Source organism: Suncus etruscus, chromosome 12, assembly GCF_024139225.1.
Source record: "Suncus etruscus isolate mSunEtr1 chromosome 12, mSunEtr1.pri.cur, whole genome shotgun sequence".
Classification (NCBI taxonomy): domain Eukaryota; kingdom Metazoa; phylum Chordata; class Mammalia; order Eulipotyphla; family Soricidae; genus Suncus; species Suncus etruscus.
This window is the reverse complement of record NC_064859.1, coordinates 54,253,963-54,272,756: the sequence shown is the minus strand read 5'-3', so window position 1 is coordinate 54,272,756 and position 18,794 is coordinate 54,253,963. Positions and strand designations below refer to the sequence as shown.

General features: G+C 40.6%; 1 non-coding gene across 1 annotated transcript; it reads right to left on the bottom strand.

The window, feature by feature from the left end:
* Positions 1 to 6,555: 6,555 nt before the first annotated feature.
* On the bottom strand, positions 6,556 to 6,685 carry LOC126025397 (small nucleolar RNA SNORA22). The gene has a single exon (XR_007501404.1). It is a non-coding gene; the product is annotated as a small nucleolar RNA SNORA22 (small nucleolar RNA).
* Positions 6,686 to 18,794: the final 12,109 nt, after the last annotated feature.

Here is an 18,794-nt window from a genome sequence, read left to right as displayed (position 1 = left end):
ACACAAACCTTTCTGCCGTGCCTCGGACAGATGCCCAACATGTTTCTGGCTGATTAGGAGACAGCATGTTCTCTGAGTCTCTGAAGAGGAAGACATTCAGATCTCATGAGAATAGGTTGCAGCTGTGGGCTCTGGACCATGAGAGCCCCTGTGGTACAGTACTTCAGACACCTCAGAGGTCAGAGGAACAGCCATGGCACGGAAGAGCAGCTGAGGGATGGAGAGACTTCTGTACTGGGAAGGACCAGGAAGTTGCTCATAATCTACCCTCCCTGTCTACATTTGTCAGTGGAATCTAACTAACCCAATTAGTAGACCAGTTATTGGCAAGAAGAGATGAAAGCATAAAGGAATTTACAGTTTAGATTCTGTTTTTTGGAGGATTCTACTTGGTAACAGTGTAGATGGATATTTCCCCACTTTCTCAACTTTTTAACTTAAACAATAATATAATATGTGATAGAAACATAGTATGTATATTCACTTTTGGAGAGAATATTTACTTTTTTAAATGTGGTTCTAATTCACAATGTTGTTTTGGTGAATTTCCATGCATATAGTTCCAGAACCACATCTATCAGACATTTATATGTCTGTTTTTATGTTATTCATGTTATTCTAAGTATAGTATATAGATTGTATATATTATATCAGAATTATAATACAGTGCTATGACATATATGTTCCACAAGGGGTTGTCAAACATTTTTATCAGGGTGCCAGTTCACTGTCAACTGGACTGTGGAAGTGCCAAAATATACTTTATAAAAAAATTCCCATGCACACTACACAAATCTCATTTTGAAGTAAAATTTAAAAAGTAACAAATATAGTATTTAAAATGAAAAAAAAAACAGTTAAATCAACAAACTTAACAGTATTTCAAGGTAAGTATGGCCTGCTTTTGGTGGGCCATAGATTGAGGACCCCTGTCGGAGACTGAAAAAAGGATTCAAGAGACAGAGAGAAAAAGGGAAGTTGGAGAATGAAGCACATCCCACACTTTCACACTGTGTAAAGAACTAGTTGGCTGCTAAGCAGGACAGGCAGAAGCTGCAAAACCATCTGGTGGGCTGGATAAATGTCCTCAGCAGGATGCATGTGGTATGTAGGCCTATAGTACACTGTACCGTATTACATATAGTTTATATAAATTTTATATTAATAATGACATTGTTATTTTTACTATTAAAATCTCTGACATTAATGCTTTTGAGAAATATTCCTCCATAATCTATTATCAGTAAGAGTATGAATGAGATACTTAACGAATATTGACAATGATAGGGAGTGATAGAAATAGAATGCCTGTTTCCAAGGTAGGAAGGACAGAAATGGAGAATACTGGTGGCAGGAATGTTGCACTGGGAAAGAGGCTGTACAATATATGACTGAAACCCAACTACAAATATATTTGTAACTATGGTGCTTAAGTAAAGAAATTATTAAAAAATAAACAAATACTTTAATTTTGAGTTCTAAAGTAGATTTATATAAAGTCATGGACTGTGGTCTTGCGCTAAAGAAATCTTTAGCAGTTCCATAAGGAATTGATGCCCAAGAACTGTCTCTCCAGCCCACGTGGATACATTTGATGAGTCAGCTCTGGGAAGAGAAGAAAAGAATGAAGAGAATTTAAGAAGGCCAAGGCAGTTCTGGTCAGTGAAATGACAATGCTGAAAAGGAAGCAAGTCTCTGCAGATGTGGAGGAAACCTACCTCAGGACCAAGGTAGAGGGAGAGGGATAAATCTCAGATTCAAGGAGGATGCAAGAGTTAAGGAGACATTGGTGGAAATATCACAAGCTCTCTATTTTCTAGCTAATTTATGAACCATATTCAGATATTTTATAAACCCTTTCTCTCAGTACAGGTCTCTCTATTTTTCTATTTGATATTTATTTGGGTTTACTGTGCCATACCCAGTGATGCTAAGAAATTAGTTCAGAGAATGCACACACTTCAATCTTCTTCAGGGAGGCAGTGGAAAGTGGAGTTGCTGATAACCCAATGGATGAGTGTGGAATTTGGGGGAAGATTGGGGAGAAGAGATAGTGAGTTCAGAGCTGTCCCCAAAGCATATTCTCGAGACACCAAGTGACAGAAGTCTCAAAATAGGAGCAGCAGCTGGTTGGAGAGGTTAGTGTCCCTCGAAGTGTCTGTGATTCTGTAGTGCTTTCCTGGTGACAGAGTCTGCCTCTGAACTCACAGTCAGACCACAAAGGAGGAAATGCGAATGAATAGATAGAGTGAATCAAAAGCCAGGAGCACAGCCAGATTTTTCTGATTATTTGATTTCTATGTGTTGATGTTAGGGCGGGGAAGTCTGTAACAGTACTGATGGCAGGTTTGAGGCACTCTTGGCAGTTCTTGAGCAGTTAAGACAAATAGTTTTATGCATAGATCTGAGACTATGGAGTTGGATATGTCTACAATGGAGTGCACCTACCTTCACACTTTGATTTTGGAAATATTTTAAATGTTATTTTAAGTAGAAATTAATAAGTGGTTTCTAGAACACATAGAGTGACTTTTCCTGCAGTATAAATTCTGAGTACAACTGTCACCCACATTATTCATAAAAATAATGACTATCAGTTCAAAAAGCAGACCTAGGGCCATTTCACTGCAGATGGGATGAGAGAAAGAATATAGAGCCTAAAATGTTGCTTCTCCTTACTCATAAGCCTTCTAGTACATAACAGTGAGGCTGCATGTGACACTCAAGTGGAGTCATGCGGGGTCCTGAAGCCCCCCAGGGGGGCCCGGCCAGCAGGAATTAGCTGGGAAGACTTCTCAGACAACCGCACTCCTATTTTGCTGGGTAGAAGAACAACCACACCTGTAAAAATCTGAGAGAGGTTAATAATAAAGACCCAAGGCAGCGTCTCACTGCTCAAAGGCAACTTTATTTGACTACAGCTCCTTCTTATATAGTGAAGGAGAAGGGGGCAGTACAAAGGTGATGTCAGTCATACTTTTGGCGCGAAGGCCCATACAAGGCAAGGATATATTTCAGGTTTCAAGGAACAAAGAAAGTAAATCATGCTCTAAATAAGGAAGTGGGCAGTGGGCTAGGGGCTGGATGACCTTCAAGTTATGATGAACGTGCTGTTTCTATGGAAATTTCTAGTGACCTTCTAGCTGCATTCCTAATTGCTTGACTATCAGGAGGTGGTGCAAGATGTGCTTGCCTCAGTGATCTTGAACAGACAATGTAGCATACACTTATTGATAACAGCCTAGTTCACTCCGGAATGTGGTCTTAAGGAGTGAGGCCTAGTTTCTGATAACGGTACCAGGCAGCTTTGCTCTTCTCCGGGCTAGAGTTAATTATATCCTGCAGCTGCACATTCCTTTCTCTTTAGCTCAAAAACTTACAGCAAGACTGCATGTAGCCTTTAGGTGAAAGGCTGAACTAAGGCAGAAAGTATAGCAAAATAACCTCAAACAAGTCACAGTCCCCAACATCTCCCCCTTTCTCTTCTAATAAAAGAAGGAAAGTTGTGAACGGGTGGAAGAACCGTGTCTTAGGCTACAAGGTTTGACCAGGTCGGACACGGCCAAAGCCGCATTTAAAAGGTGGCTACAAGCGCCGTGGGTGTGCACAGAGATTCGAATTATGTGTTGTAGCCTTTTAGGGCCGTGTCCTAACTGGGACCTTGCTAAACCCGTCGTAGGTATCTCCACAGCCGAGAGCACAAGTACCGGAGCGAGCTCCGTTTGTTAGCTATGCGCTCTATCTCCTGAAAACTTAGTGGCTGGAAGGGCGGCTTGGTGACAAAAGCCAAGTTTTCACAGGAGTCACGTTGGGTTAACTGTTGGTAGTGAACTTGAACAGAGGTTTTTGCCGTCTCATCTACCTGGTTTTTAACAAGGGCAGTAAGTTTGCGGAAAGCCCATGGGTCAAAGGAAAGGAGCAGCATGAGGCTAATAAGAGGGCCCAAAATAGTGGACAGTAATGTATGTATCCAAGGAGAAGAGAAAAACCAACCCTGTTACCAACCTTGTTCTTCATCGAAATGTTTTTGGAAGTCTTTTATACCGTCACCAATGTGTTGAACGCTATTCCTAACTAATCCAGTTTTGTCTTTGAAAATACAACATTGTTCCTTAAGGGCTACACAGAAGTTTTGTCTTTGAAAATACAACATTGTTCCTTAAGGGCTACACAGACTCCCCCCTCTTTCATAAGGGCGAGATCTAAACCATGACGATTTTGAAGCACAACATATGCAAGGGAACTAACAGTATCAGTGAGAAATTGTAAGCTATGTTTGATTTCATTAATGTTTCGTTTTACAGCCTGAGTGAGAATGCGAAAATTGGACTGAGTGGAAACAAGGGAGTAAATTTCTATGCCAGCACTAGTAGTGGCGCCAACAGCAAGGAGGACTGCAAGGGTGACAGTTGTAAAGGGCTCGCGACGTTGTTGAAAGACGGAAGGATAAGAGTAGGGGTTGAGGAGAGAAGCTAAGCTAACAGCGTTCATAATCTGGGTCTGTGAGGGCTAGAGCAGAGGCATTTATAAGATTTAAAATAACTTGAGAGGAGGAGGATGGGCCAGAAGGCAGAGTTCGTAGCTCACAACTTGCCCAACAGTGAGTTAATGACGCTGAGGCTGAACTTTCCAGAGAAGAAGTTCAGAGTCATTGGTGTAGATAGGAGATTTAAACGTTGTGATGCTTTCATAAAACGGCAAAACCGGTGAATAGCAGATCGAACAGTGTTCATAGCTGGTGTTAGAGAGTGCCTGGGCAGAGGCATTGACCATTTGCAGGATGAGGTTCGAGGTGGAAACCGGACCAACAGGTTTGATGGTTATTTTAGGCATTAACAAAGCTAAAACATAATAATCATGATAAGCAAGAAACATTTCAGTAACAATATGGGGAGAAAATCCAGTGGAACAAACAAAATAAGTGGAGTTGGGGGCTTCAATGAAGATGGAAGAGTTGTTAACAATAATGGTTTGATTGCAAATGTCTGATTGTAGAACAGGGGGGCACATATATGGTTTGAGTAAGCAAAGTTCCACGACCGTGACTTGTTTGCAATGGAGGTTGTTGGTGGCAGTGGTGGGCATCCAAGGCAGCTAGGCAGAGTGTCTAATTCAGCATTGTCAAAGGTGGAGTCAGTTAGAAACAGGTTTGCAGGAATGGCGGCTAGCAGGAGGTATATAAGAAAACAGCTTGGCAGGAGGCAAAATGGTTACTTCATATAAAAATTAAGAATTTACTTAGTCCTTTGGCTTGGGTTTACAGGCAGAAAACATTAGCAATTTACATTACACTAGTTATTTTTGAATACCACGGGAATGTTATTTGACCTCTGTTAGACTTTGGCATAAAAGAAAATTTATAATTAACAATTGCTAATTAAAAAAAATTTTTTTAAACTGAATATAAAGGATTTTTCTTAAACTTCTAGTTATTATGTTAAAGCTGGATGCTATTTTTTAGCTATAAATACATATTCTATAGGCCTGAACTTACACATAACAGGAAAGCCGGGTGACTGCAAAGTCCAGAAATTCTCCAGGGAAAAGTTATCCCCGATGGCCATTGAGAAATCTGGGGTTTGCCATCTCCCACACCTTCCGCCATGTTCTTAGAAGGACAAAGCTAGCTTAATACATAATTTTTAACACATGATTTTTAGTTGCAAGATGCCAGTTTGTGAACTGACCAGACTGAACCAGGTTGAAAAAATTAATTGAAATTTGAAAAATGGATAAGGCTTTAAAAATTGTATTATTATAAAGTGTAGAGATAACAAATAAACAGACAAAACAAAACAACACTAAACACAACATTTTACACTTGTGGCCACTTTCATTCATCACAACAGACACATGAACAGACAAAAGGATTGATTTAAGACTTATTTATAAAAAATTGACAAGCGCTTTTAAATATTTAGTTAGCATGTTTGTGAGAAGAAAAAAAATTTTTTGTAGAAAAACTTTTTTAGTTTTGAGAAGTACTTAATGTAGATGGAGTGGAACTTTGCTGAAAATAAATTTTAAGGTTTAGATTTAACACAAAACATTTTTAAAACAATATTAATTTGAAGTTTAAAACATTAAGTAAAATGGTTAATGAGCACTGTAGAAGGAGTCTCTACTTGGAAGTATGAAATGATTTGCTGTAAATGAATAGGTTTTCTTTAAATTGGTTTTGCAGTAGAACAGTAAGACAGCTGCAATAAAGTGTTAAAATTTTTATGATTAAACACAATAGCATGAACTATGATTATTAAAGGTATAAAAACTGATTTTAAAAAACAAACAACTGTTTTTACTATGAAGACTTTAAGTGAATAATTTGTAAAAAATATTATATACTAAATTAACTAAATGCTTAGATTATTATAAAATATAGTTAAAGACATCTGATGTATTTACACACTTAGAACTTAAGACTAAAATTGTATTTAATACTAGTTAATTTGCTTATAAAGTTTAGTTACTTTTATATATTACTTATAAAATTATATATAATATATTTTTCATTTATATTATTTTTTCACTGCGACACAAATATACAGATTTGTATAATGTGCTGATATTTTGAATGCACTTAAAATAATAGTTCTTTCAATGCAGAAATAAAGAACAACCATTGCTGTAGCACAAAGTTAAAACTAAGGGTACTATAAAGCACACCTAGGTGTTCACTGTGCATTAAATTAACTATATTGTTTAAAAAGGCTAACCACATTATTTTTCACATAATTTTGTAAATACTTTAAAAATTAAAATAAAACTTTTAATAGAAATATAAGACTTAAATTTAACACTTTTGTGTTCGTTTGGATTTTAAAACACAAAGAAGTTTTTCTTTTACCAACATTTTGTTATCTGTAAAGTGACAGAATTATGACCTTGCTCTAAAATTTTCTGAGAGGCATGAAAAAAAAAGTTTATTGCTCTTATCTTCCTGTTGCTTTTTAATATTTTAATAATTACTTTACACCACTTAATGCACTAAACTTAATAACACATATCTGACGAAGTGTAGGGCTGACAAGGTGAAGCAGAGTTTTTCACTGATAACTCGGGGAGGGGCCAGCACAGTTAACAGCAGGAAGGCTAGAGGCAAATTATTTACAGTCCGCAGGGTGTAATGATATAGAGAAAAAAAAAGCAATCTTTTAAGATTAATTACTAATTTATTGGAATTAGAGGGAATGGCAACCGAAGAGGGGAGTCTGGGTTGTAAAAGCACCATGGGGATCATGGTTTTATTAATTGATTTGAGAATATGCAAGAGATGCCACTTTTCAGATTTCTTTTGAATAACAAAGATTGGGTATTTCAAGGTGAATTGGAAGGCTTAAAGTGGGAGTGGCAGGGCCTGAGCTGGCTGTTTCCCAAGGCTGGCAGGAAAGAGGCTGAAGGAGGCTGAGGACTGGTTTGAGCAAAATGTACTGAGTAAAGGGTACATTAGGCTCAGAAGTTTTAACAGCAAAGTGTAGATATCGCAAGGTTTTATGGCTTAGCAGATGATACTTTGTAATTATCCTGCTCACTGTGCCCTTAGAATTTTTTGTAGGCACTGCAGCAGTTTCTGTTTTATGGCACTCAGCCTCACTTTTATTAGTTTGTTCCTTTGAATTCTCAAGAGGGGGGCCTGGCCGTGGAATTCAGTGGGCAGAGGACAGACAACTATAGATTTAGGAGGGGGGGGGGGAACGCCTGAAGGGCAGAAACCTGTGAATTAAGAGAAGCAGCCTGTTTTTGAAGGCTTAAGATTTGTTTAAGATTTTTAATTTGGCCAAGTAGTTTCATTTCTATAGCTTTAAGAGGGGGAGCGGTGAGAGGAGGGAATCTGCCATGGTTAGGGACTGAGCGTCTTGGGCATTTAGAATTTTTCCCCTGGGGTGCGGGGGATCAGTGGGAGGCGTTTGAGAAGGTAGCTGCGGAGGCTGCTGAGCAGGCGGGGAGGGGGGGGGGGAGACTTTTTCCATTAGGGAGAAAGACAGGAAAGGTAGTAGCACTGGTTTTTGAGCTAAGAGCATTATCAAGTTTGTTAGAGAGGTGAGACACCATGGATGTAATTGTGGTGAGTTGGGAACTCAAGTCAGAAAGGGGGGGGAGGGAGAAAGCAGCAACAGTTTGTTGCCGCGTGTGGGGGAGCTGCTGGAATGCTGGCTCTGGGGAGCGACTTCCAGGCATAGAGGGCAGCAAGAGCCATGTTGGCAAGCTGGGACCTGGAAAGTGTGTGCTGTACCTTTAAGGTATGAAAAGAGGCGAGGCCAGCTATAAGAGCTTAGAGATCAGGATTCCTGCCTATCTGCAAGGGCTTTGCAGCGGAAAAAAAAGTTAACTTCCCAAGAGACAAAGAGTTCAGCTTTTAGATTCTAAGCAGGAGAGCGTGTAAGGGGCTTGGGGGCCATAGGAGGTTACGGCTTGAAACGGCTCTTTGAGGCTTTTCCAATTAAAGGCTTTGTATTGTTGCAATTGCTGGCTAAGGAGGGGAGGGTGGTGAGGGGAGTAAAGGTTTTGGTGGAACAGGGACAGAGCTGAAGCTAGGGAAGTGAAGGGCTGTTTAGGATTTTGCATAGAGGGTGCAGTGGCAGAAGTAAAGATGAAGGGTCAGAAGAGGAAGGAAACTGAGAGACAGAGTCAGAGCGAGAGGGAGCCCGGGAACACTAGATTTCTGGCAAACATCATGAACAAACATTAAAAAATTACAAATATCTTTTTTGGTAACCTCTATATGTCTGCGTTTCAATTCAGACTGTATATCTCGAATGAATTTAAGCTCAGTACTCAATGCGGCACCCATGGTAGCGGATCCTATGGGTGAAGCCCCAAAAGCCAATCAGGGGCGGCGATCAGAACGACTGGAAAAACTGCAGTTTAAATTTTTGATTAAGGCTAACTCGTTTCAACGCTTACCCTGATGAGGTATTTCCTGCGATTTACGAAACAGCTCCGGACTCGCCGACCTGTAGTCGTTCGGGGTGTGGCGGTGGTCTTCGAGCCCAGCGTTGGGCGCCAAAATGCGGGGTCCTGAAGCCCCCCAGGGGGGCCCGGCCAGCAGGAATTAGCTGGGAAGACTTCTCAGACAACCGCACTCCTATTTTGCTGGGTAGAAGAACAACCACACCTGTAAAAATCTGAGAGAGGTTAATAATAAAGACCCAAGGCAGCGTCTCACTGCTCAAAGGCAACTTTATTTGACTACAGCTCCTTCTTATATAGTGAAGGAGAAGGGGGCAGTACAAAGGTGATGTCAGTCATACTTTTGGCGCGAAGGCCCATACAAGGCAAGGATATATTTCAGGTTTCAAGGAACAAAGAAAGTAAATCATGCTCTAAATAAGGAAGTGGGCAGTGGGCTAGGGGCTGGATGACCTTCAAGTTATGATGAACGTGCTGTTTCTATGGAAATTTCTAGTGACCTTCTAGCTGCATTCCTAATTGCTTGACTATCAGGAGGTGGTGCAAGATGTGCTTGCCTCAGTGATCTTGAACAGACAATGTAGCATACACTTATTGATAACAGCCTAGTTCACTCCGGAATGTGGTCTTAAGGAGTGAGGCCTAGTTTCTGATAACGGTACCAGGCAGCTTTGCTCTTCTCCGGGCTAGAGTTAATTATATCCTGCAGCTGCACATTCCTTTCTCTTTAGCTCAAAAACTTACAGCAAGACTGCATGTAGCCTTTAGGTGAAAGGCTGAACTAAGGCAGAAAGTATAGCAAAATAACCTCAAACAAGTCACAGTCCCCAACAGAGTCATCAGGAAGAGCAGCTGCAGCTGTCCACTCGCACATAGCTCATGTCTGAGGTTTATGTTCTGGCCTACATCACCTTGAGAGGCAAATTATCATACTGTAGACAGATATAAGTGGCAGCATCTTCAGATTTTAGGCTACTGCCGGTGAGAGTGAAAGAAAACCACTGCCCACTGAACCAGGATTGGATGCCATTATGTAAATTAGTGGCCAGAAAGATCAGTCTTCTAGGAACTTCCCCCGGTTTATGCTGATACCAATTCATACAATTGCTAATGCTCTGACTAGCCTTGCAGGTGATGGTGACTTTCTTTCCCAGAGATACAGACACAGCTAGAGATCGGGTCATCGGGATATCACCCCTGGCACCTGTGAGAGAAAATACAAACATTCATTCATTGTCATCCATCATGCTTCAGTTCCTTCCCCTTAAGCTAAGCTCTTGTGAGCCCAGGTTTTTCTCTTCACCTGGGAGCCAGAGCAGCAGTAAGTTGAGGAGCTACAAAGGAGCCCTCATGTCCACTCTATGTCCTGCCTGGGACTGTGAAACTTGCAAATGACAAGGACATGGGAATGCTGGGCAAGCAGAAAGGTGGGAGCAACACCACTGAGGGAAGCCATGAGTTTTGGGTGCTCTAGGGGAAGCAGAACTTTGCCTTCAGACAAGATGCTCTTCCTGGGGGTCACATAAGGGCACCAGTGTGGTATCTGAAAAGCAGTGTCCTCTGGTATCCTTGAGAGTCAAGACCCTGCTGCTTGCTTTCTCTGCCCCAGAAAAAGACTATATCAGACAACACAGAAACTTGTAAACACATTTGAGGATTTGATTGAAGTCATGAAACTTCTTTTAGGGGGTCAGAGGGAAAAGAAAGCAGACATGTACCTGGACTGTCATTTCAATTTCTGGCACCTCATAGAGTCCCCAAGTATGCCAGTCATTCTGTAGTCCTTATCACAGAACAAGGAGTAAGAGCTAAGTACTACCTAGTATGCCCCCAAACAGAAATATTTTGTTAAAAATTGAACAATTTGGGGCTGGACCAATAGCACAGCGGTAGCGCGTTTGCCTTGCATGTGACTGGCTCAGGATGGACCTGGATTCTATATCCAGTGTCCCATATAATCCCCTGAGCCAGGAGCGATTTCTGAGCACATAGCCAGGAGTAACCCCTGAGCACCAGTTGTGGCCCAAAAACCAAAACCAAACAAACAAAAAGAAAAAACAACAACTGTACAGATACACACTAAGTGAAAAGGAAAAAAATGTCTTATAAAAGTGTGGCAGCATGCTCCAGAGCTAGAGTGTACAGAGAAGGAACAAAATCAAGGTAAGATAAAGAAGATGAAAAAAGTAGAGATGAACAGGGGTCACAGGTAGCCAGTATTCACCCCAGCCAGCAGAGCAAAAAGAATGGGAATCTCAACATCTCAGCACTAGGAGACTCTAAGGAACAGAGACTGGTGTCCCACAGTGGCAGCTGAGATGGTTAAACATTTTTTTAAATCACCATTATTTCATTGCTGCTACCCTGCTTCTTCAGAATTGACTTTGAGGTTCAGAAGTACAGTGCCTGGGGTGATCTCACAATTCATATATTTTTATTTTGCAATGGTGTTTGGGATTAAGGATTTATGTATAGATCTATGGATTTAAGGCATATATCTCACCATCTGTATTTTTTTCTCTAGTCCTGACTTTGCCTCATTTCAAAGTGAGACAAAGTCATGCTGTATGGAGCTGAAAATGACAGTGGCCCTTTCCAGGAAAACAAAGAGGTTATAATTGTGTGACCAATTATGACCCATAGGCATAAGTGAAGAACAATAGGATACCCCTTCCATGAATATCTAGAAAGGAGTTCAATCAGTTTGATACATTTGAACACAATCAACAGTCCCTTTGGGTAAGACCCTCTTCCTGTCATTGGGAGCCCCTCTCTCACCTTATCCACACAGGCCTCCCAAGGATCGTGTCTGTGGGGTGGAAGAGGTCCTTGAAGTCTCTTTATGCTCTCATCACTTTTTCTTCCTTTGCCTCATTTTACATTATGTTATGGTTTATCATATTTGACTATAAAGAGACACAGTAAAATAAAGTCATGTACTAACTGGGATGGTGTGGATCAGAGGGACCCCAATAATGTTTAGAGAAGACCGGAAGTACTGTATATCTACTCATAATGCAGTGAACTTGACAAGTTACTTGACAACTAAGATCATACCAGAGGACCCCTGTCCCTACTGACAATGGGACACTATTACTCATCCAGTCTCTGTGTCTTGTCAGTTATGGAAGCTGTCTGCCATCTACTGACTGCTTTGTGATATAGCAAGTTAAGATTTCAGGCTCTCATCCCCAATAATGCTGCTAGAGACTTCAACGGTCTAAAAAACAGGTACTGTAATATCTTATCACCAGGTCAGTATTGAAAAACAAAAACAGAACTGATTCATTGGTTTCATAAACTGATCAACTAGTTGAGCATAAATGACTCACAGGTGACCAGGATTCAGAAGAGAGAAATGTCATCTGGAGTAGTAGCGATGATCCTTATGAGATGAAAGCAAGTAATTTCAGAAAGAATTTCTCCTCAAGTGACAAGTGAGCACTAGGAAGCTGAGGACTCCTGAGTCCTCTGGGAACTTGTCAACCCAGCTTCATGCCTCCTATCAGAATTATTCAGCCCATCTCTTAGTCAGGTGGGAGGATGAAAATGGCCTAGGTAGGCTCCAGCCTTTCACTCAGCAGACTGTGAGGCCCCTGACAGAAACCACCAGGATAGCACCAGCCCAGATGAGTGCAGGAGAGAAAACCATCTCCTCTCAAGTTCTATGTCTACTGTAGGTCTCCTCTGTTACCTGCCTCATCATGAGGAACTCTCACTCTCTGCAGGATATTTGAGTAATGTGTCCTGTGTATGCACTTATCAGCTAGCATGTCATGTGGGTTTTGTGTGGACTATTTAATTCAATAGTGGTGAACCATGGATCTATGAACCAATAGTTGAATTTGCAGTACCCAGACACACTCTGAGTGAAGCAGTTGTGGCATGGTTGGGTGGTGGGATGGCTCCTCTATAATATGATGCTCACTCCTTTCATACAGCACTGAACAATGCTCCATCCCAGACTATTCATTCTCCTTTTACTCTTTACCTTGCACTAAGTCTAATAAACCACATGGTCACTCTTGCTACCCCTAGACTTTTCCTTCTACTATTTAAGAATATCAACACTGTTGGTATGCCCTTTCCCGAAATCTCAACACCCCATTTTCCTTGAGACACCATGTCCTTCACCTGTTCTCTGAGAGCTTTGATCTCTTCAAAATAGCAAGCAATGAGTGGCTGAGGAATGCACCAGTTAATGAACACAGTATATTCCATAAGGAACTGGTGTCCAAGAATTGTCCCCCCAGCCCATGAGGATATATTTGATGTGTCAGCTCAGGGAAGAAAAGAAAAGAATGAAGAGAATTTAAGAAGTGAAATGACAGGGCTGAAAAGGAAACAAATTTCTGCAGATGTGGAGGGGACCTAACCTCAGATCCACGGCAGAGGGAGAGCTATAAATCTCAGAGGATGCAGAAGTCAAGGAGATATCAGTGGAAATGTCACAATCTCTCTATTTTCTAGCTCATTTATGAACCATATTCAGATTTTTTTATAACCTTTTCTTTCAATACAGGTCTCTCTGTTCTTCTATTTGAGATTCATTTGGTTTACTGTGCCAATTCCAGTGATGCTAAGGAGTTAGCATTGTTATGAGAAAATAGAAAATAGTTATAGCAGTGCACAGGAATCTATGTATGTGTGTAAGAAATTGAAACAAAATGCATTTGGGTGAAACAGCCTTCTTTGTGCTCTTCTATTTTTCTGTTCATACCTATATCTGGTTTAAATGGCAATTTCTCACCTGACACATCTCTGGGATCAGTGACAGAGCTAATAGCTTAGCAATGTCTGTGCTGGTCAAGTCAGAGCCCATGAACTTCATGGCCCAGAGCACCACTAGGTACAGGCTTGACAGTTCCTGGCACTGCAGCACCACAAAAGCTTTGCCTCCATGAGGCCTGAACTGGGCTCAGCCCAGATGAATGAGTGTTGTTCAGAGTGACAATCAGGTCTGTGTGCCTACATAAATCAATAAAATATTGGAAAACAATACTATTACTTAAGAATGTAGAAAAATACTGGGATATCATTTTTATATATAAAACCTAGTTTTTCTTAAAAGTGTATAGAGGAGATATCATAGATCTCTGTAGACGATCTACAGAGTGTCTTAATATGTCTGTCTCTTGATTAATCTGTTCCTGAAGTAACAGGAAGTAGTGACCTGAATCAGGGGTACACCACAAGACACTCTGCTTCAGTACTGAAACACGTGCCCAACTGTATCCCCTGAACGAGCATGTTCTCTGAGGGCAAAGTTCTATTTCCCCAAGGGACATGAACCCACCTTCCCTCCGCTGTGCTGCTTTCACAAAACGCCTCTACCCCTCTGTCTGCCTAGCAGGCCCAGCCTCTTTCATTTGCAAGTCTCACAGTTTCCTGCCCAGGACACTCAAAAACACTGGGACTGTGTGAAGAATCAGTCCCAATCAGGATACACAGTGGACATAACTGTCCCTGTGCAGCTCCTCAGCTTCCTGCTGCTCTAGGTAAGGAGGGAAACTAGGGTTCACTGGGCTTAGTGCTCCATGGGTTCAGGGATAGAAACTAAAGGTGATGAATGCTGATGATGAGTGTTTCCTTCTCTCTCAGGTGCCAGGGGTGATATCCAGCTGACGTAGTCTCCATCCATATCTGCATCTCTGGGAGAGAATGTCACCATCACCTGCAAGGCCAGTCAGGGCATTAGCAATAATTTACACTGGTATCAGCAGAAACCTGGAGACTCTCCCAGGCTTCTGATCTATTATACAACAAACTTGCAATCTGGGATCCCTTCCAGATTTAGTGGCAGTGGATATGGCACAGATTTCACTCTCACAATTAGCAACCTAAAAATCTAAAGATGCTGTCACTTATTATGGTTAACAGAATAAAAATTTACCTCTCACAGTGATACAAGCCAGAACATAAACACCCAGAAATAGCTGTGTGAGGCTGGACAGCTCCAGCTGCTCCTTTTCAGTCAGATGCTGATAAGCTGTGACGTAAATGAAGATTGTAGATATGGCTTAAAGGGGTTTCTGTACATTCCCTCACCCTCATTCCAGCATCATTGACTTGAAAATAATTTTGCTGTTGTGACACTATTAGATGCTTTATCAACTTAAGTTCTTAGATTTCAGAGTAAGTAAGGTATATATTTCCGAGGGAAAAATATTAAATGTCTAAAGGCGTACTTGCATGGGTCACAGTGATAGTATTAGTGATAGTGATAATGAGAGATTGCAGGTAGGGTGGTGGCCTTGCATACAGTTAATCAGAGTTCAATTCCTGGCAGCCCATTGGCCTTCCAAGCACTTTCAGGAGTGATCCCTTAGAGGTGAGTCAGGAGAAAGTCTTGAGCAACACAGGATGTGACCCTAAACTAAAATTAATAAATAAACACCTGTTGTTTGTGTCAGAAGCAACACAGTGTATTTACTGAGCCTGTGTGTGAGGTAAAGTTGGCAAAGTCCATAGAGTTGATCAAGGCTTGTAAGGTATCCCTTCCCCCAGGCTATTGCCTAAGCTTCCTTTTGAGATGTTAATCACACCTGGGTAGTCAGACCTGTCCACACCTTGGATGGGCCTGTGAATTTGAGGTTTTGAATAAGTGATATAAAAGGTGCTGCTATGAAAAAAACAGGAGTTACTCAGACATGGTGCAGAGACTGCATATGGCAGACAGGGCATTGGAATAAAAGCGAGCTGACTCTGATGAAACTTTCACTGACTGTTAGTGAATTATTTCTCCACTGACGCCACACAGAAGGGGCTACACATGCGATGCCTGGGTAGCCTCACCCAACATGTGGACTTTATGCTTTATATTTTATTTAATCAAAAATGGCTGAGAGCTCTGAGACCATGAGAGACTTAGCTTTATCTTAGACACATTGTTATGATCTGGTGAGTCACACAGCTTTGTCTGGACAGAGGTAGAGAGCATGAAGAGGTGCACTGGACTCTGGATCACTAAGTTCCACAAACAGGAAAGCTGAAATTTTACCCTGATCTTCTCTCACTGCACAACAGTGAGGTTGTAAATAAAAATCTTTGGAAGAGGAGAGCAAGATAAGGGACTTCAGAGGGCCAGAAAGATACTATAAGGGGTAGAGGTCTTTCCTTACATATGACAGAACTGGGTTCAATGCTGGATACCTCATTTAGTGCCCAAGTCTTCCAGGAGTATCCCTGAGTACAGGGCTTGGAGTAAGCCCTGAGCAGCACTAGGTATGGCTTAAAAACTAAACAAAACATCACAAAAAGATTTGGGAGGACAGCTGGACACATGTTGAAGTTCAGCAGTTACTAAACCATGTTTCATGTTATATAGAGAGGTCTTTTTATGGTGTTTTTAGCTTTGTTTTGTTGTTATTGTTGTTGCTGTTATTTATTCTTCTTAGACTGTATATTACTAGAAGTGAAAGAAGTGAAAAACATATTTTCCCCTAAGATTGTTCCTTTTTTTCCCCCTTTACACATTCCTGATGGGAGTTGTCTGTCTCTTTCTCATGCAATGCAATGTTCCCCCCTCACCCTCCCCTCAATTTATCCTAACAGACCAATGAGTTATGTTAACTACTTGCTTGTCTCTTATCTACTGAGCTACAGGTGCTGATCCATTTGCTGGCTCCCCATGGTTTTACAGACCCCGCATTAATCGTCTTGAAAACATCTTGGAGACTTGAAGTCTGGGTCCCGCTCACTTGGAGACTCAAAGACTGGGTCCCTGCTCACACCTACCCTAAAAATCTCCGGATTCTCCTACATCAAAGCCCATTCCTGTTTCCGCTGTAAGAATAACACAGCCCACCTGAAAACTGTATAAAAACCCCCTGATTTCAGACCTCAGGGTTCGCAACCTCTGCTCTGCTCTGAGCACATTTCGAACCTCTGATCGATCAGATTAAATTGGAACTTCCTTGCAATTGCTGAGCACGTGCCTTTTTCACTATTCTGTGCTGGGCAACTGGGGGGACGGGTCACCTGAACTTTTCAGAAGTCTGTCTATTTAATTTAGGTCATTTATATACTGTAGTTCAGTTGTTTATAATTATTTCTTGTTTTGAAATAGAGAATGTATTCACTTTCTAAATTGATTTTAATAACATGCGAGTCATAGAGATAATACAGGGTTAGGGCATCTGTATTGGAGGCAGCTGAATCCAGTTAGATTCTGCAACTTCATATCTGCATAAGGTTACCTGAGCCTACCCATGTGTGATCCCTGAGCACGGAGCCAGGAGTAAGACCTGCAAACCACTGATAAGGTTCAAAATAAAAAAAAACCTTTTGCAGCCAGAGAAATAGCATAGTGTGAAAGGGCATTTGCCTTCAGAAGGCCAACCTGGGTTTATTCCCAGCATTCTGATGGAATGCCAGGCGTGGTTCCTGAACCCAGATCCAGGAGTAACTTTGAGCATCGCAGAATGTGGCCCCAAATCAAACAACAAAACAACCTCTTTGAAATGTAATTAGAGCTTTCACTCTTTGTTCCTGAGTTAGATAAGCTAAAAATGTTTTTTTGACTTTGATTTTATTCCAAAACTTTATGGGTGTAGTTGATTTGTTACTATATTTCTCTATTTTATCTTCTCTAATGTATGTTTTTTTTCTTTCTTCACTGAATTCTGTTTTTTCTTTCCTTATGTGGGGTTTTCATTTCATAACAGTAGTTAAAATTTCCAAATTAACATTATACTTATAAGATAATACAGTTGAAGGCAGATAGCAAAGGGGACCCTGGAAAAGTACTTTTGGAAAAAAATAAAACTTCAGAGATTTCCTAGCTCTGAAATAGCTCAAAGCTATTAAGACAATATCCATGTAACACATACGTTATAACCTGAGGTTTTTGGAGAAAGAAACTAAGGCATTGCCCAGAGGAAAACATCAACTGTTTCCCCCAGAAGCATAGAACCCTCAGAAAAGAAGAGGGTACAAAAGAATGCATTATCGAGGAAGCAACATCCAGAGGTGGCGCCATCAACAGTGCAAGGCTCTCCTTGGACAGCACCCAGATTCACTTTTTTGCCTTTCAAACTCCAGAAAGACGCATTTGGAAGACCTGTACAGCAGGACCAATCAGTCCTTGCTCTTCGAGAACCTGTGCTCTCTTGAAAATAGAATTGACCTATGTATTTTATATCTAGTTTACCTAAACTGAGCTTAAGTACTTCAGAGTTACAATTGGAAATAGTAATTCCAATACAGAAAGGGCAGAGGGCTAAAAAAAAAAAACCAAAAAAAACAATTGGCAAAAATAAATTAAATCAAGAAAGGAACAATAGTAAAGAACTATCAAAATTTGCTTACTTCAATTTATATTAATGAAGTACAAGTATGCTTATAGATGACTATGTAGGAGTTCTGTTGGTTGGCTGGAGACAGAATATTAGTTAAAATTATGAGAAAAAGAGATAGAGAAGCATTTAAGAACTTTAAAATATTCTGAGTTCATATCAATAGTGAATATACAAATGACTATTAAACTGAACATTTTAGAACAGTTTATATTGGTTATGGGGTTTCTATTTTATTATTTTCATTTATTTTTACTTTTAGCATATATTTGACATGGCTTTTATACATTTGTGATGCACAGTCTGCTACTCTAAAAACTCATGTATTATAGTTAATAGACATTGAAGAAATAATCATCACATTACTTCATAAAAATACAGTGCAATTTATGGACACTCATAGTTGCATTAGATCCAACAAAATTCTGAGAAATATAATTAATAAAGGAATTTAAGAATTTTAATGCCAAACATACTACTTTGGTTCTTTTAAATATAATCAAAGAAATGAGTAGAACTGTTTTTTTTTGTTTTTTTTTTTTTTGGTTTTTCGGGCTACGCCCCTTTGATGCTAAGGGGTTACTCCTG